The 12803-nt window shown below is 43.7% G+C and overlaps 1 protein-coding gene across 3 annotated transcripts in view; it reads left to right on the top strand.

Annotated features, from left to right (window-relative positions):
* LOC114843017 (low-density lipoprotein receptor class A domain-containing protein 4-like) overlaps positions 1-12803 on the top strand; it is a 105310-nt gene that overhangs the window by 15953 nt on the left and 76554 nt on the right. The gene's annotated exons all lie outside the window — the stretch shown is intronic.

Here is a 12803-nt window from a genome sequence, read left to right on the forward strand (position 1 = left end):
GTCATCCTCCCTGCTCCTCTGCTCCCTCTCTCTCGCTTTGTCTCTCCCACCCTCACTCTGTCTCTCACCCTTGTCTCCCCACCTAAACACACAACTACTGCTTTACTTTCTCTCATTTGAGGGTCAAATGTAGAACCTGATCTGTCGGTGGCTGTGCTGTAATGAAGGTGCATGTAGCTGTCGTGGGTTCTGAGCTGATCACACAGTTACCCTACGTGCCACTTCATTCTAGCCATGTTTGCACTAATATAGATTGGTAGTCACTGTGTGGACACTAGAGGTGAAGCAGTGTCACACACATGATGACATTACAGTACCAAAGTCTGACCACAGCTTCTACGATGTGCTGCATTCAAGGACCATACAGGGCGTTGTTTTATAAAGCTCCTGATACTGGCAACACCCCCCAAAAACAAACACATGTTATAAATCAGTCAAGATCTGATGCAGCTCTGGACTGAAGAGGAGAGAAGAGATCATCTGTGTTGTTTTCTACAGGGTGTAATCGCCTCATGAGGACAATATCCAGCATGTTTAATTACGTTACATTGAGTCCATTTCGCCCAGTTGCTTCAGCAAAGTGCATAAGTGTAGCATTTTATAATGGTGCATGCTTTGTCGTTGTTGTTGGGGGTATTTCAGTAGGAAAAAACACACAAGTCTGACAAACATCCAAAAACACACAAGGCCAGACTTTGAGGAGCTGTTGTTAATGTTTGTGGATAATGCTTTCAACAGGCTCCATGACTCAACCTTGACTTCCACGTTTGTATTTTACAGACTGCAGTGAGCTGTGCTCTCAGTACATTCTCCGTCAGATTTAGGTCCTGCACCACAATCCGCCTCATGTATAAACCCCAGCTGCTATTATCTTTACTGGTTTTATTACTTGGTAGTAAAACTAAGTGTGACGTTTGAAGGTACCTCACCAGATGCTGGGTTGAGCTGCCAGGACTTGAATGCAGCAGTCTTAACTCCCCGCTCGTCTTGGGATGTTTTACCTTCAGGCAAAGTGGAAATACGTTTTGTAAGACATTTTGTGTCACAAATCCCACATGAAATATTAATAATCTATATTAGAGCAAGCGAGCTTCAGAATTGGTTAGAGTCTTCCTGGGACTCCTCCCTCAGCATATGGCTCCCTTCCCCTGTTTTCCACCATCTCGCTGGTGTTTTTACCTCCTGTCATCTGGTTCCATCCGTTTCTCACTTGGCACCTTTGTCTCCGTCGTTGTTCAGGACAGTGTTGGCTGCCTGCTCGTATTTCTCTGGATCCATGTGGCAGCGTACGCCTGACACGTGCCGTGTATGTCAGCTGTGTTAAGTGCTTTAGGTCTCTAAGTTCAGTCTTTTTTTTTCAGTCTGAGAGGATTGATATTCCGCATCAGTAGAGCTGAAATCTCTCGCTATATGAGTGATTCTCATAATGTATTGCAGCTAAATGACTATCAGGGCTGTTTTTCTTGTAGCACCACAGATAAATGAAGGTCTGACACTGACTATGGCACACTTAATGATTCTTTAGATGTACCTGATCAAACTACTAAATGGCTTACAACTACTAGTAGCTAATTTGCCAACCTTATATGATAATTACTCTTGAAGATGAATTATAAGGCTTGTGTGATTTAACGGCTGTGCTGATTGGCCCAATGGCTTGATCTTATTTCCTTGTGTCGCTGTGCTCAGCAGTAGATTCCAGGAGATTCTGAAGAAGACTTATTGCAGGTCAGACTTATGCAGTATGTGATCTTTGGTCACTTTGTAATGACGACAACAGGAGTGTGCAAAGACTCCAGCCATAAAAAATGGGCCATCGGAGAAACAGGTAAAGCTGGATGCGACATTTAAAGACAATCATAAGTGTGCAAGTTCATGTCTCTGGGTCCTTTCTTTGTAGCAGTTTCTCTAAACAGCAGGGCCAAGATCATCTTCTGTTTCTGTTAGTTCAGGTGTTGACAGCTAATACTCATTTTGTGCTTTTTTACCAGATGGTAACAATGTAGCCTTCATTTACATAGCTTGGTGTTGCCTTAGTAAACGCTGTACTATGCAGTCTTTCCTCCCCGTGTCCCTGCAGCAACCATGCTGTGTGAAGGAACCTGACCTTCACTTCATTACAGCTGTGTCTGTTGGTGCAGACAGGCCTGCGTGGCCTGCATTGATTCAATTAAATATAAACATGAAAACCTATATATTATACATTATATTGAGTGATTTCTTTACTTTGGTAAAATCCCAGTTTTATTAAAGGGCTCTCTCTCTATGTATAATCAGAGTGGATAAAAGCAGACACACATAGTGTGTACCGAAAGAGAATGATTGATATTTTTCATTACATTTTACCACTGAACTGTATCCTCTGGAATAACCACAAACAAGCTCCTGCCTCTTTGTAAATGAAACAGATGTTGGAGTCCGTTTGCTATTTTAGGAGGATGTGAGCATGTGATTGGCTAGAAGATGAGAGGATGGTGTTGTACCCACAGTAGAACCCACATATTGGAATAACTCTGATAAATGATAACTTTCTTTTGGAGTGAGCAAGTAAAACATGCAAAAACACAACACAATAATGAAATTGTTATAATTTAAGTTAATGAACTAACAATTATTTTAATTATTCTATGTTACAGGATTGTTAATTTAATAGTTAGACACTTGAATCTGCCTTTAACACTGAAATCTCACCAACCAGAGCTGGACTGCTCACCTCGCTTCACTCCTCCTGAGTTCCATTTAACTCGATAAGCCTGATCAATGCGACCACGCCGCAAATCTGATTCGGACATCAGCTATTCGTGAAAAGTGTGTGTGTGTGTGTGTGTGTGTGTGTGTGTGTGTGTGTGTGTGTGTGTGTGTGTGTGTGTGTGTGTGTGTGTGTGTGTGTGTGTGTGTGTGTGTGTGTGTGTGTGTGTGTGTGTGTGTGTGTGTGTGTGTGTGTGCGCGCGCACGCTCATTGGAGACATCAATTTCAATCTGCTCTTTGTTGTGTTTAGAGAAAGTCACCAAAGCTCAACATCTGTTTACATCAACAATAAGAAGAGGCAGCGGGTGCCCATGTCACCAAAATGTCTACGAACATGAGCGAATACTGGAAAAGCTGATGCGGGATTGAGTTTGCAAGTTCACTTCTTCCTTTCTTCCTTCTTCGTGCCTCCTCCCACAATATTCTATTCTCTTTAATTAGCACTTGTCAAAGTAAAACTCTAATGATGTTTGTATTTCAGTGGAAGATTTGTGACATACTGATGGTTCTGGAGTCTCTGAATAAACACGCACTTCATCATGTCAGAGTATTGTAATTTATTCACAGCCGAATTGATTTATAGCCCTTCCTGGTGGCTGTGTCACCTCGTTTGTGTAACCCTGGGCTCGTTAGCGATGAAATCTGAAAGATGCTGAACAGCACTATGCGCTCAGTGAGTGCCTGAAGTCTCTTTGTGGAAGTAACCGTCCAAACAGCATCGAGGCAGGTTAGGTAACTATTACTACAATTAAATAATATTAAAGCTGTTAAACTTTAAACCTTTTAAAAAATAAACACATAATGTCTTAAATTAGCAAACCAAAGTTTTAATATACAATGAATACTAGGACCTGCTGGTCTCACTTGAGTTCTGCCAGCCATTCTCATGTTTAGGGACAAATGGCTGCAGTGTAGCACAGCTACATGAAAAATTAGAAATGTGTGTTGATTGTAAGTTTTAAACAGTGGGATTATAATCATCATCCAGGAATCCATCCAGTACCAGGATTACCACACACACACACACACACACACACACACACACACACACACACACACACACACACACACACACACACACACACTCTGTCTCTTCCTTTGTCTGCATGTGTATTAATGGGCTGACAGGACTCTATATCAGTTTGTAATCAAACCCCTTAGTAGTAATAACACATGCATACGTGCACATACATGTAGAGGACCAACCTTCTCAAGCATCATGGCGTACAAACAATCACACAATGGCTTTATTGTACTAATGGGTGGATCCGTGTTGTCAAGTGTGCTCACCAGACAGATCACTACAGGATCACACACACACATCAGAACACTTGATCTGACGGAGTTAGCAGCAAACATTGAGAAGAAGGGTTGTGTTAACAGTTTGGCCTGATTAGTCACATACCTGAAAGTTGATGAAAAGACATTGTCTTATGTCTTTTCTGGTGTCTAACTGATAGGTCATGTTCAGCAGCTCCTCTCTCTGCTGTGTCCACACACACACACACACACACACACACACACACACACACGCACACACGCACACACATGTGCACTTGTACTTGCATTGAAGTGAGAACCAAAAAATGTATTTTCCTACCAAGGAAGGACATTTTGGCCGGTCCTCACTTCTTTGAAGGCCTGTTATGATGATGGGGGATATTTTGGACTAAAACACCTAAAAAAAACCCACCCAATTTTAAATTAAAGCTTTTCTTCACGTTTTGGAGTATATATAACTGTTTGAGCTCTTTGTAAAGGTAACACCCTTTTAGTTTTTAACACAGATGTCAGATTTACTGCAAGTGTAACTATTAAATAGTTATACACTTTGGAACACAGAAAAAAAGTTTTTTTCCTCGCCAGGATTTTTTTTTTGTAATAATAAGATACCAAGCTGCTATATGGAGGTATGGAATAAAACACAAATTGGATCTATAGACTGATGGCTTTTTTATTCCCATTTTAAATGTGTTTTTAGGGCTGAGGTTAGAGTTTAGTTTTGTTTCAGATTAGAGCAAAGGTACGTCTGCCTTTATTTGTGATGGTTAGAGTTAGGGTAAGGGGCTAGGGAAGGATTATGTCAATGGAGGTCCTCACTTCCATGGAAGTACAAGGATGTGCATGCACACACACACACACATGCACCAGACACACACACACACACACACACACACACACGGTTGGGAACACTTGTTGACCTCATAACACACAGCCTAAAGCTGCATTTCCATCCAACAATCTTCAGATGATTAATTAGTTAATAATTAGAATTTAATTCAAAATTCTGAGTGAGAACCAGATGATGATTACAGAACAAAGTTAAAATTATGAACTACTTTACAAACTCAGTAGGCAAAGGGAGAAAAATAGAAAGAGATGTTGTTCTGGACAGACAAGCAGAGGTGATTATATAGATTCATAAATGAGGTGGCTGCATCTGGATGTTGGCAAACACTGCTATGAGCTTAATCTACTGTCAGTGCAGTTTTATTGGAATGTTTTAATGTTTTTGTCACAATATTTAAAATGAAGGAGAGACCACAACGTTAGAACCATCTTGGGGTCACTGGTTCTCCATCAGCGTCTCTGTTCATTTCAAGCCGGTCCCATTCAGTAAGATTTAATTAGCTTTGGGGATTTATCCCTTTCAAACTTGTTCACGGTCTTAGATTCAGTCAGAACTGCCCAAGGTCATTTGAATAACATGTATATGCTGCGTGTTTTGAGTAGATTTCTGTTCTTTGACTTTCTCGCGGTTTCACTTTTGTTAATCAGGGAGCTTTTGTTAAATAGGCCATTCATTAGCTCTGGAATGCCTTCAGCCTTCGAGAACCGAAAAATAAAATAGCTTCTCAATTCCCACCCAACATGGCTAATCAGTTTCATTCTTCTGGGCCTAATCTCTCTAAGGGTGCACCCCCCGTGTGTTCCTCTGAGCGCATGTGGAAAACAGTCGCGTCTGCGCCACACAATAGGTGTCACAGATCTTAAGAAGTTCCAGAAGTCTTCAGAATCATAACAGTAACACTGTAGAGACTCATGACATGAATGGACCCTTTGTGTTTTTTTTCATTTGTCAGAGACCAGCTGAAAATGACTAGACATTGGACTCTGGGTGTGAGCAGCAGAGACGCGTCCATAATAATCACCAAGGTCTGACAGTATGTAGAGTTTGTACAGTGGTAAAGGTCAGGTTTGTTTCTCAAGGATGCGCGTTTGACGTGATTTAAAGACACACAAAGGAAATACAAAACCCTTTTGTTGCAGAAAGAACTTGTCCGAGGTGACGTGCATGTACAGGCTCACTCAGTTTGCCTTGACTGTGTAAAATGTACAAATCCATGCATTGTTTTCATTAAACCAGTCAATAATAACCACATTAAAAGTCTATGTTTCCTAAAGGCCACATTAGGACAGTGTTTTCCTGTAACTCCTTTCATAACCTCTATAACGCTCTGAGCCGTCCTTGAACTCCTCGCAGGGCTGTTCCTAAACGTGTCTAACTATATCAGTGTTTGGAGTTGTGTTTATAAGGTACTTGCATCAGGAATTTAAAGGAGTGAAGATTCCAGTGAAAGTAGATAAAAAGGGAATTGCATCAGTCTGATTATTTAAAGCGACCTGTGCAGCCTCTACTCGCCTCCTTTAGTAGCTTCAGAGTACACACATACTGTACTCCTTCCTTTCATATTCACACTCCCTCTGACAGCGCGCCTCCTTTCTACCCAAACCACATCCTGCAGTGCTGCAGATCCGCCTGCCTGACAACTCTGATAACAAGGAGCTGCCAAACCTTGAGCAAGACAAATCATTGTACTAGTCCTTCACACACACTTTGCCTGTACGCACTGTAGAGCCATCTGCGCATGTGTGCTGTACGTTTCCTGAGGAGTTTGATTGGCAAAGCAGCCATAAGCTCCCACTTCCTGTCTGGCCCCATCAGATCTGCGTTTGCCGCTGATGCGTACGACACAATATTCCTGCCTGGGAACGAACAGTCGATATCTGACGGCGCGCGCGCTCCTTCGCGTGATGCATGATTATCTTTCATAAAAGTGATGCTGCTCCGTGTTTGCCGGGAACACATCAGCTCTGTGGCAGCCGCAAACAGCTCCACAGCCTTCTGCCATCCAAGCCATTATGAGGTGTAAAAGGTTGATTTATTCAGTTGCTGATGTTGCTGCTGTTGAGCTGCTCTTCGCTGCTGCATCACAGCAGAGATGAGGGTTTGGCCCTGACGTCCTCGCTACGCCGTGCTAGAATGATAGTGGGAGGAGGAGGGTGGAGTCCCACCGTGCCTTCAGCTTGGTCGTACAGGTTCAGATAAGGAGGATATTTTTTGGAAGGGGGTTCGTCGAACGGTACTGAGCTCGTTGTGGGGCTGCGCACGCGTGAAAATCCTCGCTGACAAACCCTGCAGGAGCGGAGCGGCAGAACAGACAGCGTGACCAAAGCCAGTGATTCACTAGTCCATCAGGCGCGAGGAGGGGGACTGAATGGAGTGTGACACATGTGTCTGAGCTCACGGTGCCTTCAGTCATTGCATGGCTCCATACACACACACACACACATACACACACACACACACACACACACACACACACACACACACACACACACACACACACACACACACACACACACACACACACACAATGCGACGCACAAAAGGTCATTTGAACTTGAGCGTTTTGTTACGCTCTGCTGGTGCTTTAAAGGTCACAGACACACACTTACTGTAACTGGGTCACACATCCACCATGTCTAAAACAGTACAGTGATTGAGAGCTGGAGTAGACACAGAGAAAGTAGGAGTAAATCAAATAAATGTGGGAGATCGAAAGGATCTTCAAAAAGTGCAACAATGGAGTAAATGTTGCGTTCAGGCCTGTAGGAAAAAACGTTCCTTTGCTGCTGAGCCTCTGAATATCTGATTATAGTTTCTGCCTTTTTATTATAATTAAAGGTTGATTAGAAGTTGTTGACAGATATATTTGTTTTGTTTTTTTACCACAACAGAGGCCTGTAATGTGGGAAACTGCTGAAAAGTAACAAGAGATGGTGATGATTTCTGGTCAGGTACAACAACTGTGGGAACGTTCCTGATCTGTCACCAGCGTTGGCTTAGAGGAACCTGAAAGGGTGGAACACATTCACAAACCACAAACCAACTGTCAGCTCTCTTTTTTTTTTTTTTTTGAGAGTTGAAAAGCAGAGTGGGAAGGGCAGCCAGAGGTAAAGAGAAGAAGAGAGGTAACTCAGAGTAATAAGAGAGCCCTCAGGTAGTCGTGAAGCAACTCTTTAATGCCAGAGCTCAGGCAAATGTTTAATTCTGCTCTCCTGTTAATTGAGGAAAGGCTGCACATCATCTACTTCACTCATGATTCTGTAGGTTTAGCCCAAGGATATTTGATCAAGGCCGTTCTGCTGTCCTTGCCGATCAATAGCAATTACAGAGAAGAAGAAGTGCTGGCGAAATGACATTCGGTGCGCTCCGATACTCTTTCCACTACGCACCTGAACAAACGAAGCCCCGTCAAATGTACACGCGTCCTCAGGAAGGAGTCGGGAGGTAAACCCACCTCTGATCTGAAGGCGTGCTGGAACCGCCTGTGTGGGTTAGAGGACGGGAGGCTGTGTCCTGCAGCCTGGTAGAGGCATCAGTGGGACGCCAACAGGACGCCGACGCCACGATAGCGTTGGTTGAGGAGGGGAATGAGTGACTGATACCAATGCTGGCAGTGTCTGGGCTGAGCACCGCGCAGTGATATCGCCAAGTCAGCTGCAGACTCATTCTGTGGCAGGAATGTATTTTTATTGTTGTACACCACGTCTCCTTTTTCAGTTTCCATGGACACGAGACACACAGCATGTTTCTGAGCAGCCATTCATGGCAGTGATTCATGTAGAAGCAGATTTTAACACTGCACCTCATGGTCACATAAAACCACTCATACACGGTCACAGGTACCAAAACCTCTCATGTCTTGTTTGTACTGTTATGTATTTACTTCAGGGGGACAGACTGTTAAAGTACAAGGATGCAGCGCTGCCTCTCAGCCTTTCAGACCATCCGAAAAGATGCCAGAACCGTGGGACGATCTTTATGTTGTTTTGCCTGGAGTTCGACGATTAACTGATGATAAACTCATTAGCTAAATTGTTGTCAATCAAACCCTTTCATTTTGTTTCTGCTCCTGTGTGCCTCACACACACACACACACACACACACACACACACACACACACACACACACACACACACACAAACAAACAGGTTCTGCAGCAGGAGGGGGGCGACAGACAGGGAGTGACAGACAGTTATTATAGCAGGAGACACTGGGTGGATTCTGAGAAGTGATTTTCTTCTGTCTGGGAGGAAAATTAATGGAGGAAGTAGAACGGAAATAGGCATAAATAGATCGAGGTATAAGACTAGCACTGATTCCACCTTGTCTCCTCCCTGCATCCTCGCTAAAGAGAGCTCACACAAATCCTGGAGCAGGCAAATGTTTTACAGGAGATTATGTGAGACGTTGGGATGTTTCTAATGCTTTGGCCACGAAAGGATCAAAGCATCTGAAGCAGCCGTCTTCATTTCTGCTCCGCGTTGTTCTCCCTTTCCTTTAACAATGCTGGACGCATTATTAAGCATAGCTTTTTATGGATCTTCTTTCCCAAGGCAGCAGCTAATCTTTCTACAAGTAAACATCTTTTCATAATCAAGAAAGATATTAAAAAGTACAACTACAGTACAATACAGGCAATCCAAAAGCTACAACTATTACAGCTTCTACCACCTAAGTCTGTTTATCAATTACACTCTTTTTTTAGATGAATTAGTGAGAAAATATTTACTCATTCAGTTCATCTAGTTTTTAGTAATAAATAATACATTTTATTCATAGGCGCCTTTCATGGCACTCAAAGTCACCATACAGTTAAAACATACATAAAATACAATAAAATCATATACATTACCAAATAAAACAAAATGATTACAAAGATTATTAATAATAATATAATAACTGTTAAAAGTAATCTACAAAGGCTCATGACACAAGATGATGCAAATGCAGTTGATGCAAAACCCAAGTAATATGACAGGGCTGCTGAGTTTTGTACTAGCTGTAGTTTATGAATGGTTTTCTGGGAAAGACCAAACAGAAGAGAGTTGCAATAGTTCAGGCGAGAAGTGTGTGAAGCTGTGAACCAGTATGGCAGCGAAGTGGGGTGTGAGGAAGGGGCGAAGACGGTTGATGTTGCGCTGACGGAAATAAGCAGAATGTGTGATGTTATTGATATGGGAGGAGAAGGACCGTGTACTATCGAGGATGACACCCAAGCTCTTAACCCGAGGGGAGGGAGAGATAGAGTAATTGTCAATAAGGATATTAAAACTGTCTGATTTGGTTTGAGTGGATTTGGTGCCAATAAGCAAGATTTCTGTTTTATCATTATTATATTGTAGGTAGTTACAAGTGAGCCAGGATTTGATTTCAAGAAGGCAGTCAGAGAGGGAAGAAGGAGGGAGGGCAGAGTTTGGTTTAGTGGAGATATAGAGCTGGGTGTCATCTGCATAACAGTGAAGATTAATATGATATTTGCGAAAGAGGTAACCAAGACGGAGTATGTAATAAAGAGCGGGGGATCAAGGACTGAACCCTGGGGAACACCAGTGGTAACTGTGTTTGGATGTGATGTGAAGGATTTCATCTGGATGAACTGAGCGCAGTCAGAACGATAAGATATAAACCATGTAAAGGGTATGTGAGTGATGCCAATAGCAAGAGGTCTATCTAAGAGGATGGAGTGTGAGATGGTATTAAAGGCCGCACTCATATCAAGGAGGATGAGTATGGATAGAAGACCGGATTCAGATGCCATTAGAAGATTGTTAGTAAGCAGTATTATATACTAGTTAGTGGTATTAAATACTTGTCTCTAACATTTTACCTGACAATCAGCAGACACACACACTATGATTTTTTTTCCCTTATTCCTTTTTGGAGAAATGAAAAACATCATCTGCAGAGTCTCAGGAGCTACAGTGACTCATCTACTATGTGGAGCACCCCAGCAAGAGAGAGACGGGGTGAGAAAATGGGTGCCCACATGGAAATTAAGCAAGCAAGTGAGTGAGTGGGGATGTGAATACTGAAGCAAAGTCAAGAGAGACAGACAGAGTAAAAGCCTTGGTCAGTGTGCGACAGCGAAGGCTTGGGATGGAACAGAGGAAAGGCAGAAGAAGGATGGTGGTGGAAGGATGGACAGGAAGAAGGCAGGAGGAACAGAAGAGTGGATGGAGGGTGTGACGGAGAGAGAAAGAAGTGATTGACAGCTCTGCTTCTGGTTGACAACACAGCTGGCTGCTGTGTGTGTGTGTGTGTGTGTGTGTGTGTGTGTGTGTGTGTGTGTGTGTGTGTGTGTGTGTGTGTGTGTGTGTGTGTGTGTGTGTGTGTGTGTGTGTGTGTGTGTGTGTGTGTCTCTCACCAGCACACACTGATCATCGTCTCCTTGTACTGTAGTCTCATGGCTTACTCTTCAGGGTGTCTGAGGATCCAGCGAGCAGCAGGACAGAATTAAAAGTGGAGCTGTAAAAACCGAATCCTCCTGACGGTGCAGACAGTATTTATTGTGATTCATGTCAATATCTTACTTGACCCGCCGGGCTGGTTCTGGCTCTGCCTCCCCACACTGCCGCTGGCTCATCACCGCGCCAGTCGGTGTTCAGTGTGAACCTACTCCCATCCGCACAGAGCATAGCCGCACGGTGGTGGGCTGTGAGCACAGGTCAGAGTGACTCATCTACTATGTGGAGCACCCCAGCAAGAGAGAGACGGGGTGAGAAAATGGGTGCCCACATGGAAATTAAGCAAGCAAGTGAGTGAGTGGGGATGTGAATACTGAAGCAAAGTCAAGAGAGACAGACGGAGTAAAAGCCTTGGTCAGTGTGCGACAGCGAAGGCTTGGGATGGAACAGAGGAAAGGCAGAAGAAGGATGGTGGTGGAAGGATGGACAGGAAGAAGGCAGGAGGAACAGAAGAGTGGATGGAGGGTGTGACGGAGAGAGAAAGGAGTGATTGACAGCTCTGCTTCTGGTTGACAACACAGCTGGCTGCTGTGTGTGTGTGTGTGTGTGTGTGTGTGTGTGTGTGTGTGTGTGTGTGTGTGTGTGTGTGTGTGTGTGTGTGTGTGTGTCTCTCACCAGCACACACTGATCATCGTCTCCTTGTACTGTAGTCTCATGGCTTACTCTTCAGGGTGTCTGAGGATCCAGCGAGCAGCAGGACAGAATTAAAAGTGGAGCTGTAAAAACCGAATCCTCCTGACGGTGCAGACAGTATTTATTGTGATTCATGTCAATATCTTACTTGACCCGCCGGGCTGGTTCTGGCTCTGCCTCCCCACACTGCCGCTGGCTCATCACCGCGCCAGTCGGTGTTCAGTGTGAACCTACTCCCATCCGCACAGAGCATAGCCGCACGGTGGTGGGCTGTGAGCACAGGTCAGAGGTCGTCTGTGGAGGACTTTGAGCAGAGGAGCAGATGCGGAGCCAATAAGAGAACCCATCTTCTATTTGTGTTGTCTTGATTTTGCCCCCATTGCCCCTGCGGTCCACTTTAGCAAAGCAGGTGCTCCTGTACCTCAGTAGTCACAGCTTCAACATTCGAATGTGTCTAGAAGCAGTTGTTTTGCCCAGTTTAGCTTCTAGATGACGCACCCGTCATCAACCGAACCGAACACGCAAGTGAATGACGGTAACAGACAGCAACAAGAGCATGCGCAGTGTTACTTGTATTATTAGACTTTGAACCAGGCTGCTGTTAAAATACATGCGTCCAGGCCGTCATAAATCAACCTAGATGCATTCTTAGATCCTACACGAGGGAATTAACTCTGTACGAACCAACAGAGACATAAAGAAGTCAGTGGCATGAAACAAACACCAGGCTAAAGGTCAATCTATAGGTTTATGTTGAACAAACAGTAGTAGTTGTATTAAAATTAAGTTGAATACATTTTTTTATCTTCTCCACTCAACACTGGAA

Source organism: Betta splendens, chromosome 16, assembly GCF_900634795.4.
Source record: "Betta splendens chromosome 16, fBetSpl5.4, whole genome shotgun sequence".
Lineage (NCBI taxonomy): Eukaryota > Metazoa > Chordata > Actinopteri > Anabantiformes > Osphronemidae > Betta > Betta splendens.